General features: G+C 43.0%; 1 protein-coding gene across 1 annotated transcript in view; it reads left to right on the forward strand.

Moving 5' to 3' along the window:
• The first annotated feature begins 3,443 nt into the window (after window positions 1-3,443).
• The window catches only part of CACNA1E (calcium voltage-gated channel subunit alpha1 E), a 782,868-nt gene continuing 763,617 nt past the window's right edge, over window positions 3,444-22,694 (forward strand). Inside the window, exon 1 of the mRNA XM_069737731.1 lies at window positions 3,444-3,983. The gene's annotated coding sequence lies outside the window, so the exon portion shown is untranslated. The remainder of the gene's footprint in view (window positions 3,984-22,694) is intronic.

Here is a 22,694-nt window from a genome sequence, read left to right on the forward strand (position 1 = left end):
ATTTCTGCTATACACAGCAGTGCTGATAGCAGCTTCAAGTCCCCTTAAAATACAGTAAAAAGTAAAAAAAAAATAAAGATTTTAAAAATATGAACCCCATCCACCAAGTTCAAAAATCGCACCCATTTTGTCCCATTAAACACAAAACCAAAAAATACACATATTTGGTTTTGCTTTTTTTATAGAAGTCAGAAGCATTAAAATATAAAAATAAAATTCCATTGGTAAATGACATAATGAGGAAACAAACCAAAATCCCAGAATTGAATTACATTTTTTTGGTTGCCGCAAGATTGCAATGAAATGCAATAAGAGGTGATCAAAACATTATATCAGTAAAAAAATCAGATCAGGGTGAAAAAAATAAGCCCTCACCCAGACCTAGATCCCGAAAAGTGAAAACTGGTACGGGTCTCAGAAAATGGCGGCAAGCAAAAATTTTTTTCTTTACAAATTTCAGATTTTTTTAATCTACCACTTAAAAAAAAACAACTATACATGTTTGGCATCTGCATACTCCTACTGACCTGGTGAATCCCAGGAGCTTATTTTAGCCCTAGTCAGTGTGGTTTATTAATTATTTCAAGTTGGAAGATATAGGTAGCGGCCGCACCAATACATCCTTCCCCCAAAAATACACTGGTAAAAGGACAAGGAACACAATATTAAATAACATTGAATAAAATAACATGAGCAGTATCCTGTCCACGGACACATACTGACTAAGCAGATTTTAAACGTCTTCCTTTAATAGTTTGATGAAAAGTTAATTTTTGTAGTCTTTAGTTTTGCCTCTGGCAATATGTTAAGTAATCTTCTCAACAGAACAGGAAGAGTCAGCCTACTGTTAAAGGTAGAACAGTTCACGAGTTATTTTTTAAACAGAAAGAGCCCAGAAAATTAATAAAAATTGTATGATCGTATGCACAAGCCAAAAACGTTAACTCAACTAAAACTATTTAACTTGTTTTATATTAAATGTTCTATGAAAATCAGTTTTGATCCAGGTATCAGTGTTACAGTACCGACGGTACATTAATAAATGTAATTATTTCCCAGTGGGACCTGAAGTACTGTACAAATTATAAAATAAGGAAATATTTCAGGCAGGAGAATAAAAAACAGAAATAAAGCATAATGAGCTCGGCGATGATTGATGGGACACGAGAGCCAATTTTTAATGTGTCACATGTTTGCATAAACAGAGAAGTCTAACGGGAAAGATTTTAAAGCGCCGATCGTGGGGAGCAGAAAGTCCCACAGGGAGATTTTTGTTTACCACCAACAGTCTCCTTTTCTACTGTACCATGCATACAAATGCATAAGTCAGAGGGTTTCCAATTCTTAATACTATAACATTGAAATTGTATGATTTATTATTTAGTATTTCCATATTAAAAAGACATACAAATATAATAAACATTGTGATATTTCTACTTTAACCACTTCATAGATTAATCTCCTCCGAAACCAAGCTTTTTTTCTTTACATTGGTGTCATTACACAACATTCTCTCTCTCGGGACAGTTACAATGACCTCAGCCAGGCTTTGACTGGCCCACCGAACAGGAGAATCCTCCGGTGGGCCACCACCATCTTATATGAGCAGTACTTGGCACAATATACTTAAATCACTATGTACAAACAGACACAGCATCTTATTCATTTAACAATGTACCCTGCTCATCATTATATAAAATTGTGATTGAGTATAATGTCACATTTGCATGTAGCTGAAAAGTGGGGTTCTGGAGTGGGCTAGTGGTGGGCCCTTGGCACCCCAGTCCAACACTGACTCAGGCAACATCATTTCTAATATACTGTGGTTTTACAGAGAATATTGTGATTTTTAACCCAACTCAACATGCAAAAGATGCAATGTTGATTGGCAGAGTTCAAGGATAGTTTTGAAGTTCAAAGTTAGAAAAACATTGGCTACATTACCAAGAAGTGGCAGAATGAGGAGGCTGTCACCAGGGGGCCACCAGATTGCTAAGGAGGCCGATGGTCAAAAATCCTTGACTAAGTGCAAAAACCTACAGCCGAATTTGGGAGCAGCAGAGACTAAGGTCTCAGTTTGCACAGTAAGGGCTAGCTCCGATGAGCGTATAACACAGCCAAATGCTAGCCGATATTTTACCGGATAGCACTCTGCCCAATGTTATACTATTGGACACGGCAGATCTACTATTTTTTTCCCATACCAATTCGATAATCGGACCACACAAACCCATATAAGTCTATGGGTGCAGGCAAAACTTCGGACTGCAATCTGATTCTATCCAAGTGCTGTACAATTACAGCAAATACAGAGTAAAGGAGAAGATGTAGAAATTAAGTTTTACATCTTCTCTGCACCTGTGCTGACAATCTCTCGTGTCAGAGAATTGGATCACACTAAAATGACCCTTGGCTCAAACTATGACAGATTATGCTAATGACAATCGGTCTGATTCTCATGAGAGAATCAACGGCCGTATGACCCTAACCTAAGGAGTATACTAGGCACTAAAGTTTTCCATACCCAAAAACTCCAAGATGTACACCTCTTCAAATCTATAAGCACAAGAAAAGTCAAGTCCAATTTGCTCAACACCATAGAAATAAGCCACAGAAGCTATGGAATACAGTTTTGTGAAGAGATGTAGCAAAACTGAAAAATTTCAGGACTTTAATAAGGAGGAGGAAGATTACATTATATTCTAACTAGAACACCCTCCATGCAGTGAAGCATAACGCTGGTTCTGTAAAACCTACAGTGAGGAATGGTGGTGGTTCATTGATGTCTCCAGTGAAGCATGGTGGTACCTCCGTGTTGCCTACAGTGAGGGCTGTGGCTTGGTTATGCTTTAGCGCAGTGGTGGACACAAACAAAAAAAATGGCCCCTGTGCAAAAACAGTATATTGTCCCTTTGCAGCCCAATCATTTTGTTTATGACAGAAGCTGCTTGCTACTTTGGAGGTGGAAGTGGGCCCCCTTACCTCTTGGGCTCCTGTTTGAACCAATGATATGTGCTTTAGAGCTGCTTTGCTTTCTATATGTTGTGGTGCAGTAACCCATGTTACAGCCAGGGAGCGCTGTGTGTGTGCTTCAGGATGCGCTTGGAGGCATAATTATGGTGATGAGACAAAGTCCAGCAGGATTGTAAATGGCCGGTATGTGTCGCAGAGGTGCTCTGCGCTGTAAGCCCAAAATGATATGGTTATGCTGGGACTTATAGTTCCACAAGAGTTTGTTGTGTTTACTTATAAGGGCAGGCTTATAGGGTTAGCTGGTGAGTTGGGCAGGACTGGCTAACCACGCACACTCCCATCTAGGGGAGTAGTTACAACCATATAATGTGACTGAGGTCTAGTCACATGGTCAGAGTGTATGGATCTGTTTTTTCCATGTGCAAGGTCCTGGATTGTCGGTGTTGGAAGCTCCTGTGAGTGGAGTCTTCCTGGAAGCACCTGAGAGACCGTGGACCTGGACGGTCGGTGTTGGAGTCTCCTATGAGTGGAGATGTCCTGGAAGCACATAGAGAGACTGTGGACCTGAACGCTCAGGGTGTTGGATTGTCCTGGGATGGACTGGAGTCCTGAAAGCACATGGTGAAAGTGTGAGTCCTGAACGCTCAGGGTGTTGGATTGTCCTGGAAGGGACTGGAGTCCTGCAAGCACCTGGTAAGAGTGTGAGTCCTGGAATTGTCAGGGTGCTGGATTGTCCTAGGATGGACTGGAGTCCTGCAAGCACCTGGTGAGACCATGGACTGATGGCCTGTGTGTTGGAAGTGCTTGTGATTGGACTTCCTGGAAGCGCATGGAGAGGCTCCATCTACAGAGCCTGAGATGGTTTCTGTGTTGGGGAAGCTACAGTTCCTACTGTGGGTCTGGACTATCTGAGGTGCCCTGGTCACAAGGACGGTGATCCCAGTGAGGCAGCTTTCCCCTGTGAACCAGCACTGGCAGGAGTCAGTGTGTGGAGCCGGAGCTCCTGAAAGGTAACCCCGGACAAAGGGGAATTGTAATATATGGCAGAGAAGTTTATCTGCTGCATGAACAGACTGGTGGTCATGATAAGTTCATGGATGTAATGAAATAGACTGTATGTCATGTGGTTTATGATGGTTAATAAACCGGAATAAGACTATTTAAGTGGAGAAACCGTGCCTGAGTGTTTAATTCCCGTGCCAAGTGAGTGTTCCCCAACCCACTCAGGTAGCGTTTCACCACAATATTCACAGGTATGTTTTTATGATGATTTTGATACATATTCTACTATAAAATTCACATGAAAAAAATAGTTCAAATAATTTTTAAATTAGGTTCCTATTGATTTTAATGGGTAAACCAGCAATGCTGAACACAGTTTTTTTTGTTGTTTTTTACATATTTTTTAACCTTTCCCATTGAAACCAACAGGGTGCTAATTCAAAGAGTATTTGAAGTGGATTTTGTCTTGGATTTTGAGCCAAGATCAGAACCAAAATCCTTGTCAAGAACTTCTGTGGGACAGACCCCTAAAGTGACAGAATAGTCACTAGAAGTGACACTAGAAAACACATAGGGCTTCATTCATTGTTGCATTTGTTCATTTGTCTAGTTTTAGTTGTTTTTCATTTATGCTTTATTCTTTTAGTTTTAATTTGTTTTTAATTTTTTTTTTGTAAAAGATTAATTTTGTATGCATTTGCCTGTTTTCTTTATTTGTGTTTGTCGATGTGAGTGAATTTGAGTTTCCAGATGTTTTTGACCTACCGTAGTCATAAATTGCCACTGTTTAAGATGTTGGAATTTTATGCAAATGTACTTGGGTTAAATTTTGTGCCAGTTAGCAAAACCTGGTGCATTAATCATCTCTTTTTCTAATAAGTTCCTGATAACATGGCGAGTCTATGTCTACGGCGTAAGTGGCAATGATAAATTAAAAGGAATTCTTGTAGATATTGAAAATTATTTCCATCATATTTATAAGTAATCTAAGACTCGAGACCAGGCTCCATTAATCATTGTATTTATCTGACCATGGTAAATGGAAGCCCCGATGTGCTGAATCTCTCCTTCAGACTGACTTTTTCCTGAGCACATCATTTGGCTTGGAAAGTGATCGGCGAATAGCATTTTTCCACTTAATTTTGTTACAATAAATGTTGATGCCAGGGCTAAGTGTCTGTGGGCTGGTCATCTGTGGGAGTTGTAATTGTAATGTACATGTCCATTTTAATAATGAATCCCTGGCTTCAAATGCTGAAGTGCACAAAATGCCACTAGATTTTTCGTTTTCCAAGATTTAACCGTGGCCTGAGATTCAATCCCCGCTTCTGACATTCATTTGCCCTCTGTCCTCAAACTCAAGAGCAATTTAGAATAAAATCAGTCGGGAGCTTATAGCTAAAAGACAAATCTCCCTTAAAAAAAAAAAAAAGGAAAAGAAAAAGACAATTGCTGGAAATTATAAATTCACAACTAAATAAAAATGTATAATAATAATAATCTAGTTTCATATCCCTTGTAGCCCATTGTAAGACTAAAAGGTCATCAAAAGGGACCCAAGATGGAAAGTGGGGATTTGGTCAATGTCTGGACTCTTGTTTTCTGGAATAAAAAAAGTCACTATAAATTTGCACAAACCATATTTGCGTGAAATCGTTGGCAGATTTTTCCAAGTTTGCACGAAAATTTCAGCTTTTGAAAAAAAGTTTTAAAAAAAGGACACGGTTTTAGTTGAGAGTCATGTGACAATTTTTCTCTCATCCGAGAAAATTGTGTCAATTACGCTAATCACATTCTGATCAGAGTTTGATCCCATTTTCTTGGATGTTGAGAATAAAAAAAGGAACAAAAAACTCCATCTTCTGCATTCTGCCAATCCGTGAATATCAGACCGCTCTCTGAGTTCATCCAAGTGGAGTCTGATTTTTTTCCCACCAAAATAGAAATGAATGGCTGAGAGTAATCGGAATCGGATACATCTTGAGCAAGCCATGATTTTTTTTCCCTGGGACTGAGAAAAATAATTTCTGTTGCGACACCTAGAGTATCACTATTGCGACAAGAAAGTAAGACAAGACAGTTACATACTTTAGTCACACTCCCTATACAAAGACCAATTTTACCATGGTCACAATTGGCTGCAACAGTGCCGATGCCTAGATGAATGATACTGCTATACCCGGGTTCACATTGCGTTTTATCCTCACCACAGTACCTCCATCAGGGTTTATGTCTGAAGCCCTAGAAAACAGGATTCGTACGTATGTGCCAATGACTATAATGACATAGATGGAGTCACTGTGTCCTATCGGACATCACTTTCAACCTTATCTGCCTATTAGAGGTAGCTCTAAGATGCAGTCGACCACATGTTGATACCCACCTCAAATAGGTAGATACGGCTGAAAATGTTGTCCAACGGAACACAAAGACTTCATCTGCATCATTACAGTCAATGGCACCGTCAATATATGTCCAAATTCGGGGTATTAGACACAAGTCCTGAAAGAGCCACTGAAGCGAGGATAATACGCAATGTGAACTCGGCCTAAAAATGATTACGCGGACAGGTAACTATGAGATACTTACCTGCTCCCGGCGTCCCTTGCTCCTTCCCCCAGACAGCTGGTCTCCGGGTGCTGCAGCCTCTTCCTCTGTCAGCGGTCACCGTTACCGCTCATTAGAGAAATGAATATGGGAGTGGAGTCCATATTCATAACTTTAATGAGCGGTACCATGTGACAGGGGAAGAGCTGCGGCACCGAAGACCATGGGACAGGCAGGGGGAGCGCCAGGAGCGCCGGGACTAGGTGAGTATGTGACACACTCTCTCCCCCTCACCCGCCGACCCCACCGCCGACCATGACTCGAGTATAAGCTGAGAGGGGCACTTTCAGCCCAAAAATTTGGGCTGAAAATCTTGGCTTATACTCGAGTATATACGGTACTTCCATTTTAAATAAATGATAAGTTTGGCTGGCCATTTTTAGGGAGTCAAAATGAGACAAAGAAGAAGAGAGGAGCAAGGTTTGCATCAGAACAGGAGTTGGGATCGGTGAGGGTGAGAATTACTTTCTTCATTACTTCTTTTATTTTTTGAAGCAGTCTGAACCTTTAATGTTTATGTTTTTCTAATAATTGTGAGTTTTCAGATTACCCACTTTATTTAGACCTTTAGAAACCAAATATTCTTGCTGTAAACATCTAAAAAAACATTGGGTCCTAAATGTAACATATGTCATTTTTATAGCAGTGAGACCATTTTGAATACCATTGGCTACTAGTTGTGCATGACTTGGTCTAATCATAGTGTAATTTCTGATTTACAGTTGATGACGAGCCATCAAATCTCATAAGTGTAAAAAGTGCTCTGCTGAAGGCGACGTCTAAAAGTAGATTCAGGCATTGTCCATTATTTTTTATGATGGGAGAAGAAGATTGAAATATGCATTTTCATTTGTCAGTGTGTGTACTGTATGCATCTCTAGCGTGGTATTACTTGTGTCTTCAGAGAATGAACTGCATAAAAAGTCAACAGGTTTGAACGACCAATAAGACATCTGCTCACAATTCATTTTCCAGCAAAATAAACATTCATGCATGGAGGCAATGCCAAATGATATTGCCTTGCGGATGGTGAGCTGTCATAAACAGCTGCTTAACATGCTTTATAGCTCTCTTATCCATTTCACAATGATAAAAACCTCCACAGCTAAACAAATAAATGTGTTTGCATGTTATCAGTACAAAACATGCACCTATAGAGAGGAGCCGACCTGGACTAATGGTGCGGAGATGAGGTTTAATAAAAAAAATATCTAGGTGTAAATTTAACATGGTGCGGCGAGGTAGCTGTGGAGGAGGTACACAACTTGCGCCCAGGCACATTACATGAAGGTGGGGGTCCGGGCTGGGTGTGTGGACTTGTGCTGTGGGGGCGCTATGCCCTTGCAGACCACATGATGCCGGTGACTTTGGCTAGCCAGGACTAAGTCTCATAAATTTCAATAAGGGAGACCACCACTTATAAATTAACAGTCTTTTACTGAACAATAACTTAGACTTAGAGAGCATTATATACAACAGGTAGAGAAATGTTCATGAAGCTGTGCACCTGCTTAGTGCATGGAGCATCTTCAACATTCTACCTGTCCTTCCCAGAATTACTCAGTTCTGCCTCAGTCAGACTAACATCTTCACCACTACCCAGCACAGTACTTCAGGAACTTCCCTCATTCCCAACAATGGTATTACAGTCAGTAAGTGAAAATCCTGTGCTTCAACCTATGGTTCTGCGTCTTTTTCCCCTTAGGAGAGCTACTTTGCCACTATGGTCGTTAGTGAACCTCTCTGATCTCCGACGCCTTGGAACTACTGCCCAGAGCACTCTATTCATCTCACGTTTCCTGCTCAAATCAGTCCTTTTACCTCCTGGACTTGTATGCTCCATTTTACGCTTCCTGCCCCACACCTCATCTGCAGAGAACCTCTCACTCCTTTGTGTCACTTTCTCTTGTCTCTCCACTGAATTACACCATTCACCCTCTCGGTCTCCTCTCACATTAGGGACACCCATGCCATGTGGATTTGCTGAGAAATCAGGCCAGAGGTCTGCTCTAGCTGCAAGCTAGGCCCTGTCTAACTACTAAGAGAAAACTCTGTCCCTTCATACTCTGGTCAAGTCTCGACTGTTTAACCCTAACTGTTCCTGTTAAATACCTCTTGCAGGGCAGAACATAGCTTCATCATTAAATACAGATTACATATACAAACATAAAACATTGCAACGATACACGTCTTCAAGGGGGAGCATGGGCACTATGTCCATCTCCTTACATTTCCCCCTTCTTTAACTATGGCAGTCCCCAGCCATCTAAAACCTGGAAGGAAACCAAGCATTTCATCACATGCAAATTGTCTCTTCAGAGAGGAAAAGGACTAGAACTCTAGTGCCACCTATTGGATGTAGCAATCCTAATCCCCGAAACACAGTGTCTGCAAATTGGGGGATGGGGGGGGGGGGGTTCAACACACTCTGGCCATCCGTTGCCAATAACAGGCTGAGTTCTGGATACATATAGGTCCTAGATCTGCTGGAACTCTGACCTTCAGGAACCTGGAGCTATCCCAATTATTAGGTGCAACGAGCACAATATGGCCTCTGACTCAGTCCGCTGGAGGGAGTATCTTGACTGGAAGTGCCTTTCAGTTTACTATGCCCATGATGGGCGGGTCAATCTTCTTGTTCTGCAACACTAACCATTGTTACATAGATCATGCTCAGTGTCATCTTAGACCATGTAACAGTCGTCATTCCGCCACGTAACACAAGTCTTCCCTTCATCACTCTGCGCTTGTAGCTGCAAGACTCGATTCTGGCCACCTTCATTCCCTGAAGCACAGCTCCGATCTCCACTTTGTACCATACATCTAAGCTGGAAGTAACAGCTCACATGAATGCCCTTTCTCTGTGACCAAGTCTCTCTCTCAGCCCTATGTATAAGTAGAGCACGGCACTCCCGATTGGTTTCGTGCTCAAGTAGGGGCCCAACACGTAATATTTTATGTAGAGAACTTGGTACTCAAGTAATAAATTAAGAAATAAATTTAATTGCAATCCACAGTAAACTTTTGACGTTTTGGTCTCACACCATCCTTCCTCAGATATACAGATTGTTCAAGGAATAAAAGACACAGAAGGTGCTCAAAATTAGTATAGCATTCAGCACAGGGAAATTGTGGGAATATGATTATCAGTAAGGCCCCATACTGATAGTGGTATTCCCACAATTTCCCTGTGCTGAATGCTATACCAATTTGTAGCACCTTTTGTGTCTTTTATTCTCGCTCAGCCCTGGCACGGCCCGCTCGGCTCGGCTCCGATCTCACAGATCTGGTCTCTAATCTGTCGAGCCTTGCCTTGGCCAATTCAGCTCGGATCTCCCTGATATGGTCTCAGATCTGGTATCTCATCTCTTCACTCACATTTGACTACTCGGTTCTGCTTTTCACCCACATCTGATCTCTCATAATCACGGCTATAATCCAGATCGCTGTTGCAACATCTGTCCTGCTACAGGATCAGGCATCAACTTCTCCCCTTTACTGCCCTCCTTGCCCTTTTATAATTTCTAACTGCACCACAGCTATCACCTGACCTGGCGTATTCTCCAATTTCTTCACCATAGGAACATGCACTCCGCTCTTGGGTTCCTAATAATGAAATTCTATTTTATGTCACTTTCTCTGTAGTCTTTGACCAGCAGATGATTGTGTTTGCTTGCAGCTACTCTCATGCATTAACTGTACACGTTTTCTCTCTTGTCTATCTCCTTACGTGAAAACAAAGCAGAAAAAAAGCATATAATTTCTTTGAAGAAAATCCTGATGGGATTTGTGCTAAACAGTGCAATCAAAAGGCTACAAAAAAAAAAGCTTCAAGGAAAAGCATGCTAAGGCCACGTGCACACGTTGAGAATTTGGTTAGTTTTTTACTTCACTATTTGTAAACCAAAACTATGTGTGGAACAATCTGAGGAAAAGTAGAAAAGAAACCACTTCTGCATTGTTACCCATTCCTGGTTTTGGTCTACAGCTCAGAAGCCGGTGGATCCACTGAAAAAGCCGGCAATCGTTTTTGTGGTTCTTCTGCCCCTATGTTTTTTTCATTAAGATATACTATAACTTGTAGGATGGAGTGAACACACTCTCCTGAAGAAGTTTGTGACAAAACGTGCGTTGGGGAAGAGGGGACACTCCAAATAACCACATCTACTTGTAAGTACTTTGCCTGTGCCCAGACCATTAGGATATTTCATCCATTGTGCACTATGAGGTTAGGCCTTTTGATGCAGGATCACTAAATATTTTGCATATTGCATTTTATACTCAATGAGTGATCTTTCCTGCCTCAGTTGCCAATAGCTTGGGGACACTTCAAACATATATCTCTTCACTTTAAAGTACTGTTTGGATTTTAACCCGGTTACTCTATTGAGATAGGCCTCCATAAGTGTAGTCAATCAAGTTGGTTATTATGCTGCACTGTGAACTTTACTTCACGAGTGTGTTTTCCCTGCATTCAAGCTCAGCAGTCTGTGTTTTATTGTCGTTTCTAATTTTAAAAGTATTTTCAATAAATTATATTTTAAGGATTATACTCTGTAGATGTCAGGACCCGTTTCTTCTTGTGTCATACCTAGCTTAGGAGTTTATCTTCCTCGATATTTATGTCTTATGGGCAATTGTTTTAAACACTTCTTTTAACAGCGTCATGATTTTCGAACCCTGAAGTGTGAAAACTTTCAAACATGCCGTTAAGTTCTAAACCATCGTGATTAGGACACTTTAAGGACACGCGATTTAATGATGGTACACAGTATAATTCTGATAAAAAGAGAATCTAAAAAAGAACTAACGTAACCTATAAAATCTTATAGAGGCTTTCTCTGCTATATTTAGCTGCTTGGGATGTGATCTATTGTTCTTCCTGCTTTATTAGAAGATCTGAAGATTCCATCTCTGAAGGAAGAGTCTCTGTTATTTGCTCGTTAAAGCAATACGCCCATAACGTCGGAGGATCGCCCCCACGTCAGGGCAATGGGGTACTCGGCACCGGGTCCTGCGGTTCGGGGAATGTCACGGTGGCTTGACCCGGTCCGTGGCCCTTTGAGGGGCATCCAATAAAAGGACAACAGTTTATAGGATAATGTTCGTGACACCACCTGTGGTATTTAGTCAGGGTGACCGACGGTGCTTAGGGGTCTGCTGGGGTGATGTTATGGCAGCTAAATGGTATACCTTCCCACAGGTGAAGTGTGTCCCCAGGGCTTCCCAGAGTGTAGTTGGTAGATGGTGAATGCTGTAGAGCGCAGAGAATAACGAGGGCACAAGGTTGCAGTCTCTTTACCTTTACTGAGGTGTTATGTTTGCTAATGACAGGTGTTATGAAGGCAATCCAGAAACACAGTGTGCTTAGCGATCAGAGCGCACACAGTGATCTGACAAATACCCAAAAATACAAGAACGAGCTCTGAGACGTGGAAACTCTGTAGACTGCACACCTGATCCTATCCTAAACACAACTAAAAGCGGCTGTGGATTGCGCCTAAAAACTACCTAGGCAACTCGGCACAGCCTAAGAAACTAGCTAGCCTGAAGATAGAAAAATAGGCCTGACTTGCCCCAGAGAAATTCCCCAAAGGAAAAGGCAGCCCCCCACATATAATGACTGTGAGTAAGATGAAAAGACAAAACGTAGGGATGAAATAGATTCAGCAAAGTGGGGCCCGATATTCTAGGACAGAGCGAGGACAGTAAAGCGAACTTTGCAGTCTACAAAAAACCCTAAAGCAAAACCACGCAAAGGGGGCAAAAAAACCCCACCGTGCCGAACTAACGGCACGGCGGTACACCCTTTGCGTCTCAGAGCTTCCAGCAAAACAAAAGACAAGCTGGACAGAAAAAAAGCAACAAAAAAGCAAAAAGCACTTAGCTATACTGAGCAGCAGGTCACAGGAACAATCAGGAGAAGCTCAGATCCAACACTGAAACATTGACAAGGAGCAAGGATAGCAGCATCAGGCGGAGTTAAGTAATGAAGCAGTTAACGAGCTCACCAGAACACCTGAGGGAGGAAGCTCAGAAGCTGCAGTACCACTTGTGACCACAGGAGTGAATTCAGCCACAGAATTCACAACAGTACCCCCCCCTTGAGGAGGGGTCACCGAACCCTCACCAGAGCCCCCAGGCCGACCAGGATGAGCCGCATGAAAGGCACGAACAAGATCGGAAGCATGAACATCAGAGGCAAAAACCCAGGAATTATCTTCCTGAGCATAATCCTTCCATTTAACCAGATACTGGAGTTTCCGTCTAGAAACACGAGAATCCAAAATCTTCTCCACAATATACTCCAATTCCCCCTCCACCAAAACCGGGGCAGGAGGCTCAACAGATGGAACCATAGGTGCCACGTATCTCCGCAACAACGACCTATGGAATACATTATGTATGGAAAAGGAGTCTGGGAGGGTCAAACGAAAAGACACAGGATTGAGAACCTCAGAAATCCTATACGGACCAATAAAACGAGGTTTAAATTTAGGAGAGGAAACCTTCATAGGAATATGACGAGAAGATAACCAAACCAGATCCCCAACACGAAGTCGGGGACCCACACGGTGTCTGCGATTAGCGAAAAGTTGAGCCTTCTCCTGGGACAAGGCCAAATTGTCCACTACCTGAGTCCAGATCTGCTGCAACCTGTCCACCACAGAATCCACACCAGGACAGTCCGAAGACTCAACTTGTCCTGAAGAGAAACGAGGATGGAACCCAGAATTGCAAAAAAATGGAGAAACCAAGGTAGCCGAGCTGGCCCGATTATTAAGGGCGAACTCAGCCAACGGCAAAAAGGACACCCAATCATCCTGGTCTGCAGAAACAAAACATCTCAGATATGTTTCCAAGGTCTGATTGGTTCGTTCGGTCTGGCCATTAGTCTGAGGATGGAAAGCCGAGGAAAAGGATAGGTCAATGCCCATCCTACCACAAAAGGCTCGCCAGAACCTTGAAACAAACTGGGAACCTCTGTCAGAAACAATATTCTCAGGAATGCCATGCAACCGAACCACATGCTGAAAGAACAAAGGTACCAAATCAGAGGAGGAAGGCAATTTAGCCAAGGGCACCAGATGGACCATTTTAGAAAAGCGATCACAGACCACCCAAATGACTGACATCTTTTGAGAAACGGGAAGGTCAGAAATGAAATCCATCGAAATATGTGTCCAAGGCCTCTTTGGGACCGGCAAGGGCAAAAGCAACCCACTGGCACGAGAACAGCAGGGCTTAGCCCTAGCACAAATCCCACAGGACTGCACAAAAGTACGTACATCCCGTGACAGAGATGGCCACCAGAAGGATCTAGCCACTAACTCTCTGGTACCAAAGATTCCAGGATGACCAGCCAACACCGAACAATGAAGTTCAGAGATAAGTTTATTAGTCCACCTATCAGGGACGAACAGTTTCTCTGCTGGACAACGATCAGGTTTATTCGCCTGAAATTTTTGCAGCACCCGCCGCAAATCAGGGGAGATGGCAGACACAATGACTCCTTCCTTGAGGATACCCACTGGCTCAGATAAACCCGGAGAGTCGGGCACAAAACTCCTAGACAGAGCATCCGCCTTCACATTTTTAGAGCCCGGAAGGTACGAAATCACAAAGTCGAAGCGGGCAAAAAATAACGACCAACGGGCCTGTCTAGGATTCAAGCGCTTGGCAGACTCGAGATAAGTCAAGTTCTTATGATCAGTCAATACCACCACGCGATGCTTAGCTCCTTCAAGCCAATGACGCCACTCCTCGAATGCCCACTTCATGGCCAGCAACTCTCGATTGCCCACATCATAATTACGCTCAGCGGGCGAAAACTTCCTGGAAAAGAAAGCACATGGTTTCATCACTGAGCAATCAGAACCGCTCTGTGACAAAACCGCCCCTGCTCCAATCTCAGAAGCATCAACCTCGACCTGGAACGGAAGAGAAACATCTGGCTGACACAACACAGAGGCAGAACAAAAACGACGCTTCAACTCCTGAAAAGCTTCCACAGCAGCAGAAGACCAATTAACCAAATCAGCACCCTTCTTGGTCAAATCGGTCAATGGTTTGGCAATGCTAGAAAAATTACAGATGAAGCGACGATAAAAATTAGCAAAGCCCAGGAACTTTTGCAGACTTTTCAGAGATGTCGGCTGAATCCAATCCTGGATGGCTTGGACCTTAACTGGATCCATCTCGATAGTAGAAGGGGTAAAGATGAACCCCAAAAATGAAACTTTCTGCACACCAAAGAGACACTTTGATCCCTTCACAAACAAAGAGTTAGCACGCAGGACCTGAAAAACCATTCTGACCTGCTTCACATGAGACTCCCAATCATCTGAGAAGATCAAAATGTCATCCAAGTAAACAATCAGGAATTTATCCAGATACTCACGGAAGATGTCATGCATAAAAGACTGAAACACAGATGGAGCATTGGCAAGTCCGAACGGCATCACTAGATACTCAAAATGACCCTCGGGCGTATTGAATGCAGTTTTCCATTCATCTCCTTGCCTGATTCTCACCAGATTATACGCACCACGAAGATCTATCTTAGTGAACCAACTAGCCCCCTTAATCCGAGCAAACAAGTCAGATAACAATGGCAAGGGATACTGAAATTTAACAGTGATCTTATTAAGAAGGCGGTAATCAATACACGGTCTCAGCGAACCATCCTTCTTGGCTACAAAGAAGAACCCTGCTCCCAGTGGTGATGACGATGGGCGAATATGTCCCTTCTCCAGGGATTCCTTCACATAACTGCGCATAGCGGCGTGTTCGGGCACGGATAAATTAAATAATCGACCTTTAGGGAATTTACTACCAGGAATCAAATTGATAGCACAATCACAATCCCTATGCGGAGGTAGAGCATCGGACTTGGGCTCTTCAAATACATCCTGATAATCAGACAAGAACTCTGGGACCTCAGAAGGGGTGGATGACGAAATCGACAAAAATGGAACATCACCATGTACCCCCTGACAACCCCAGCTGGATACCGACATGGAATTCCAATCCAATACTGGATTATGGGTTTGTAGCCATGGCAACCCCAACACGACCACATCATGCAGATTATGCAACACCAGAAAGCGAATAACTTCCTGATGTGCAGGAGCCATGCACATGGTCAGCTGGGCCCAGTATTGAGGTTTATTCTTGGCCAAAGGTGTAGCATCAATTCCTCTCAATGGAATAGGACACCGCAAAGGCTCTAAGAAAAACCCACAACGTTTAGCATAATCCAAATCCATCAGATTCAGGGCAGCGCCCGAATCCACAAACGCCATGACAGAAAACGACGACAAAGAGCATATCAAGGTAATGGACAGAAGGAATTTGGACTGTACAGTACCAATGACGGCAGACCTAGCGGACCGCTTAGTGCGCTTAGGACAATCAGAAATAGCATGAGTGGAATCACCACAGTAGAAACACAGACCATTCAGACGTCTGTATTCCTGCCGTTCAACTCTAGTCATAGTCCTATCGCACTGCATAGGCTCAGGTTTAACCTCAGGCAGTACCGCCAAATGGTGCACAGATTTACGCTCGCGCAAGCGTCGACCGATCTGAATGGCCAAAGACAAAGACTCATTCAAACCAGCAGGCATAGGAAATCCCACCATGACATCCTTAAGAGCCTCAGAGAGACCCTTTCTGAACAAAGCTGCCAGCGCAGATTCATTCCACTGAGTGAGTACTGACCATTTCCTAAATTTCTGACAATATACTTCTATATCATCCTGACCCTGGCACAAAGCCAGCAAATTTTTCTCAGCCTGATCCACTGAATTAGGCTCATCGTACAGCAATCCGAGCGCCAGGAAAAACGCATCGACACTACTCAATGCAGGGTCTCCTGGCGCAAGAGAAAATGCCCAGTCTTGAGGGTCGCCGCGCAAAAAAGAAATAATAATCAAAACCTGTTGAATAGGATTACCAGAAGAATGAGGTTTCAAGGCCAGAAATAGCTTACAATTATTTTTGAAACTTAGAAACTTAGTTCTATCTCCAAAAAACAAATCAGGAATAGGAATTCTTGGTTCTAACATAGATTTCTGATCAATAGTATCTTGAATTTTTTGTACATTTATAACGAGATTATCCATTGAAGAGCACAGACCCTGAATATCCATGTCCACACCTGTGTCCAGAATCACCCAAATGTCTAGGGGAAAAAAAAAAAGTGAACACAGAGCAGAAAAAAAAAAAATGATGTCAGAACTTTTTCTTTCCCTCTATTGAGAATCATTAGTTAGGCTCCTTGTACTGTTATGTTTGCTAATGACAGGTGTTATGAAGGCAATCCAGAAACACAGTGTGCTTAGCGATCAGAGCGCACACAGTGATCTGACAAATACCCAAAAATACAAGAACGAGCTCTGAGACGTGGAAACTCTGTAGACTGCACACCTGATCCTATCCTAAACACAACTAAAAGCGGCTGTGGATTGCGCCTAAAAACTACCTAGGCAACTCGGCACAGCCTAAGAAACTAGCTAGCCTGAAGATAGAAAAATAGGCCTGACTTGCCCCAGAGAAATTCCCCAAAGGAAAAGGCAGCCCCCCACATATAATGACTGTGAGTAAGATGAAAAGACAAAACGTAGGGATGAAATAGATTCAGCAAAGTGGGGCCCGATATTCTAGGACAGAGCGAGGACAGTAAAGCGAACTTTGCAGTCTACAAAAAACCCTAAAGCAAAACCACGCAAAGGGGGCAAAAAAAACCCACCGTGCCGAACTAACGGCACGGCGGTACACCCTTTGCGTCTCAGAGCTTCCAGCAAAACAAAAGACAAGCTGGACAGAAAAAAAGCAACAAAAAAGCACTTAGCTATACTGAGCAGCAGGTCACAGGAACAATCAGGAGAAGCTCAGATCCAACACTGAAACATTGACAAGGAGCAAGGATAGCAGCATCAGGCGGAGTTAAGTAATGAAGCAGTTAACGAGCTCACCAGAACACCTGAGGGAGGAAGCTCAGAAGCTGCAGTACCACTTGTGACCACAGGAGTGAATTCAGCCACAGAATTCACAACACTGAGGGCTTCAGCATGCACAGTCCAGGGCACCAGACCACAGGGTAGGCAGAGTCTGGCCGGTCTGAAGGCACGTCCAGAGTCCCCTTATCCAGGTGGAATTCAGTAGCCTTCCTACTAGCGCCTGGGTGTTGTAGTACCTTCCTGCTGAGCAACTCGGTAAGGTCCTCACAACTGTTGTAGATGTTCTAGATGTTATTTCTTCCTCTCTGTTCCCCAGATGGTGTGGATAGGACAAACCCGTATGACTGATGGCCTGAGGCTTGTTTATAGGGAACCTAGAGACGCCCCGACCTCCACAATTTGCCACCATGTCTTCTTAGGTATTTAGGTCGGGCAGCCAACTTGGAATTGACTGTCCTGCTGGTCTCTGAAGTAAAGCGTAGAGTCTATTACTCCCTCAGTGTTCCGGCTACCGGCTACGTGCCTCAGAAGGAGGCAGCCTCTCTCAGGGCAGAACTCCTTCTGGTTTTCACCATGTGCTATGACTTCGTGTCTCACTCTCTACAATACAATTCTCTTCATATCCTTTCTTAGGATGCTGCCGCACGTGGGGCAGGCGCACCTCCGTGTCTTTCTGTCTCGTGCTAGGCCTCTGACAGGATCCTACCCCTGTCTGGGGCCCTCTGTCTGAAGCTTTGTGGTGTTCCTCCTTTCCCGCTGTCTGCCTGACAGGTGTTGCCTGGGCCAAGCTCAGTCAGCTTCTCCCTAACTTTCTATCCAACCCACCAGTTTTACCCTAATGTGAGGAGTGCCCTAGTAGATAGGAGCAAGGCTCCCCCTGGTGGACTGGAGTGTGAAGTGTAGTGTATGGTTTGTGATACCTGGCAGGGTGAACTCCTTCAGTGCCATCAGACGTAATATCACTCCCCCTGGTGGAAGAATAACATTACTGCAACGAACCAGGACTCTGGGGCGCTGCATCGGCATAAGTGATGAGCGAATATACTCGTTACTCGAGATTTCTAGAGCATGTGGGGGTTGCCTGGTTGCTAATCACATGTACTTATGCTGGCTAACAGATGTAAATCATTCAGCTGCGGCAAGAAAAACTAAATCTCCGAGCACTAAAAAATACTCGGAGAACCCCCGAGCGTGCTCGAGAAATCTCGAGTAACGAGTATATTCGCTCATCACTAGTCGGCATCTAACTAACTAAGGCCTCATTCATACGGATATTTTTCATTTTCTAGAATTGTTTTTTATGGATAGAGAAGATACCCAGTCTATGGAGAGGTCTGTGGTTTTTCATGGACCATGTGTCAGCAAAAAAATAATGGAGACTTGTCCGATTTTGTCCTAGCCATCGATCAAATTAAAATATGCAATGTACCTGGCAATGCAGGATTATAATAACAATAATTATTATTTCCAATCCGCATTGTGAAAAGTTGTCAAATTGTTTATGCACTTAAAGGAAAAATAAAAAAAGGAATTGTACAACGCAGGGTGCTAAGATTTTTATTTTCTCCACAAAACTAAATCAATTTCTTCTGCTCAATAACATGTTACGTTCTGACTGTACAGCATGTTCAGTGTGACTGGCCTCCTTTAGAAGCGGAGTACTATGTATTACCATTTGCCAGGTCTTTCCATGAAACAACGTCTGCCTTTCCTGCTGATAAATGTGCCTTGAAAAACAGAACACTTCGAAGACCGATTCTGTTTGGAGTAAAATTACCAACTTCCTACACAGACCTCATGTTATCTAACTGTTTCTACAAAACATGTTGGAATCCAATCTGCTGAATTAACTTAAAAAAAAAAAAAAAAAAAAAGTTTTACGAGAGTTGCGTTCACTGGGATTGTCAAATCCTTTCCATGCTCCAGTGTTCCAAAAAAGAACTAAAAAATTAAATCCAAAAATTAGTAAAATAAGTTTAGAAACAGATTTTTGCTGCCAAGAATGGAGACTATAGACCTCTCGCTCTAGGAAGGCCTCATTCAAAAAGTCAATTTTTCTAAAGTAAGAGAAAAATTGACGGATCATTTCGATCAGAGTGTGATCAGTTTTTCTTGTATGTAGAGAAAAAAAAGAAGCTTTTCCGCCGTCTCCTTTGACAGTCTGTGAAATTGGATGTCATCTGAATGTGGTCCGATTTTTTTCATGGACCCATAACCTTCCATTGTGAATTTTGATCCGACCATAAGATCAAAATTGAATATTTTTTTGTGAGTTTCCACAGACCGCACAGTCCACGAAAAATATCAGACGTGTGTGTAGCCCCATAGACCAGGGGTGTCAAACTGCATTCCTCGAGGGCTGCAAACAAGTCATGTTTTCAGGATTTCCTTGTACTGCACAGGTGATAATTTAATCACCAACTCATTATTTGTGTAGGTGATTAAATTATCACCTGTGCAGTACAAGGAAATCCTGAAAACATGACCTGTTTGAGCCCTCGAGGAATGCAGTTTGACACCCCTGCCATAGACTATCACAGGTACGAGTGCCATCCTTGAAAACCATGGATAGCACTCGTATAAGATAAATGGACATCTGAGTGATGCCTCAGTGAGGTCGCAGAAGGGACAAAGACATAACGGAGGCCTCAATGCAACCTCAAAAACAAGTGAAATTTTGCATTATAATGAGCTATGGGAGCTCGTATATGCTTAGGGGCAATCTTCTGTATACATCCACCAATTGATCTGAGTGTGATCCGATTTTCTCAGATGTGGAGAATGAAAAAAAAAAAAGATCCCCATCCTCCCCCTTCATTGTGTCCATGAAAATCGGACAGCACTCAGATGTCATTCAAGTAGGGTCTAATTTTTTCCATGGACCAATAAACAGATTTGAATGGCTGAGTGTGTTCTATCGGATGCAACTCGTGCATGCTGTTATTTTTTTTTCCTTGGACGGATGAAAATATTGGACATGTGGACAGCACCATAGAATACTAGAGGGACAAGTATCTGCCAAAACAACGGATAGCGCTCGTCCGATTATTATTCATCTGTACAAGCCCCAAGTTAATAGTCACTCTGCCTAGAGTGCTGCTGACAATTAATGTTCATTTGACTACTATGTCCATTTTTGTACAAAAATAAAATTGTAGAAAATCTGAGACAGTGAAAAGTTGCATGTGATGAATGAGCAAAAACATCTAGATAATGAAAACCAAACCATTGTCCGAGCAAACCCAATAAATGAGCTCACTGACAGATTAACGTTCTGCTGCCTATATTCCCTAATTATTCTGCATCTTTTATGAAACAGATGTAGAATCCAAAACTGACCACTATGTTTTAAAAAAACAAGCAAACAAAAAAAACACTAAAGCAAAAATCATTTTAAAGACAAACATTTTAATTAAAATGAAACAAAAGGAACAATTTTTTTTTTTTTTAGTTTTGACTCTCTGCAGCGCGGATATAAGTAATCAAAGTATTTGGCATCTAATTAGTTAACTTTATTAAGTCCAAGTGGGTGGTATCGCTTTTCCTCCCTGTATAAGGCCGGTTTCACACGTCAGTGGCTCCGGTACGTGAGGTGACAGTTTCCTCACGTACCGGAGACACTGACTCACGTAGACACATTCAAATCAATGCATCTGTGCTGATGCCATTGATTTTTTGCGGACCGTGTCTCCGTGTGCCAAATACGGAGACATGTCAGTGTTCGTGGGAGCGCACGTATTACACGGACCCATTAAAGTCAATGGGTCCTTGTAAAACACGTACCGCACATGGATGTTGTCCGTGTGCAGTCCGTGTGCAGTGCAGGAGACAGCGCTACAGTAAGCGCTGTCCCCCCCACTGGTGCTGAAGCCGCGATTCAAATCTTCTCTGCAGCAGTGTTTGCTGTAAAGAAGATATGAATAATCCTTTTTATTTTTGTTTCTCGTGTTTAAATTAAAGGTCCATGTCCCCAAACCCCCCTCCCACCCTCTGTGCGCCCGCCCGCTGTTACTAAAATACTCACCCGGCTCCCTCGCTGGCTAGTGCTGCATCCTGTCCTGGCCGCACCTTCTAATCTACTGTATGTCACGTGGGGCCGCTCATTTACAGTGATGAATATGCGGCTCCACCCCTATGGAAGGTGGAGCCGCATATTCATGACTGTAATCGGCAGCCCCACGTGACCGCTCATACAGTAGAAGGTGCGGCCAGGACAGGAAGCAGCGCCAGCCAGCGAGGGAGCCGGGTGAGTATTTTAATAACAGCGGGTGGGCGCACAGGGGGTGGGAGGGGGGTGGGGACATGGACCTTTATTTTAAACACGAGAAACAAAAAAAAAAAAGGATTATTCATATCTTCTTTACAGCAAACGCTGCTGCAGAGAAGATATGAATCGCGGCTTCAGCACCAGATGCAGGGGACAGCGCTAAACATTAGCGCTAAACATTAGCGCTGTCTCCTGCACGGTGCGTGTGGTACCCAGTGGGCACACAGGCGGCACACATGTGCCGCACGTGTGCCACACTGATGTGCCACAGAAATGCATGGGCACACAGACACGGATAATTCCGGTACCAATTTTTCTGGTACCGGAATTATCTGGACGTGTGGGACTGCCCTAAGTCGCTATCTGATAATGATCACCTGGTCTTAAGGCTATGTGCCCACGTTGCAGAATGTTAGCAGAATTTTCCTGAAAAAAAACCGAACTCCTTTCGCAGTAAATCCGCTCACGGTTTTTTTTGCGTTTTTCTCTCATATTTTTTTGGCGCTTCCCACTACTATATTATATAGTAGCAAATCCGGAGATTTTCCTGCAAAATTAATGAACATACTGTGTTTTTTTCCACGATGCGTTTTGTTTTGCAGAAGAAAAAAAACACAGCATGGGCACAAAAATTGCGGAATGCATTCTAAGAATGGGATGCTTAATGTAAGCGTTTTTGAAGCGGAAAACCAACAAAAAAACGCTAAAAATCCTGAACGTGAGCACACAGCCTTAAACTTAAAAACTTAGCTCATTAGGTGCCTATTACTTTGATTGGTAATGTAGCCACAACGGACAGATGAACTTAAAAAAAAAAAAAAACAATGAAAACAAAAACATTTTATTTTGCTCTACATTTGCAACCAAGCATGCATGTCTTT

The sequence above is a fragment of the Ranitomeya imitator genome, chromosome 8, assembly GCF_032444005.1.
Source record: "Ranitomeya imitator isolate aRanImi1 chromosome 8, aRanImi1.pri, whole genome shotgun sequence".
In the NCBI taxonomy this organism is placed as follows: domain Eukaryota; kingdom Metazoa; phylum Chordata; class Amphibia; order Anura; family Dendrobatidae; genus Ranitomeya; species Ranitomeya imitator.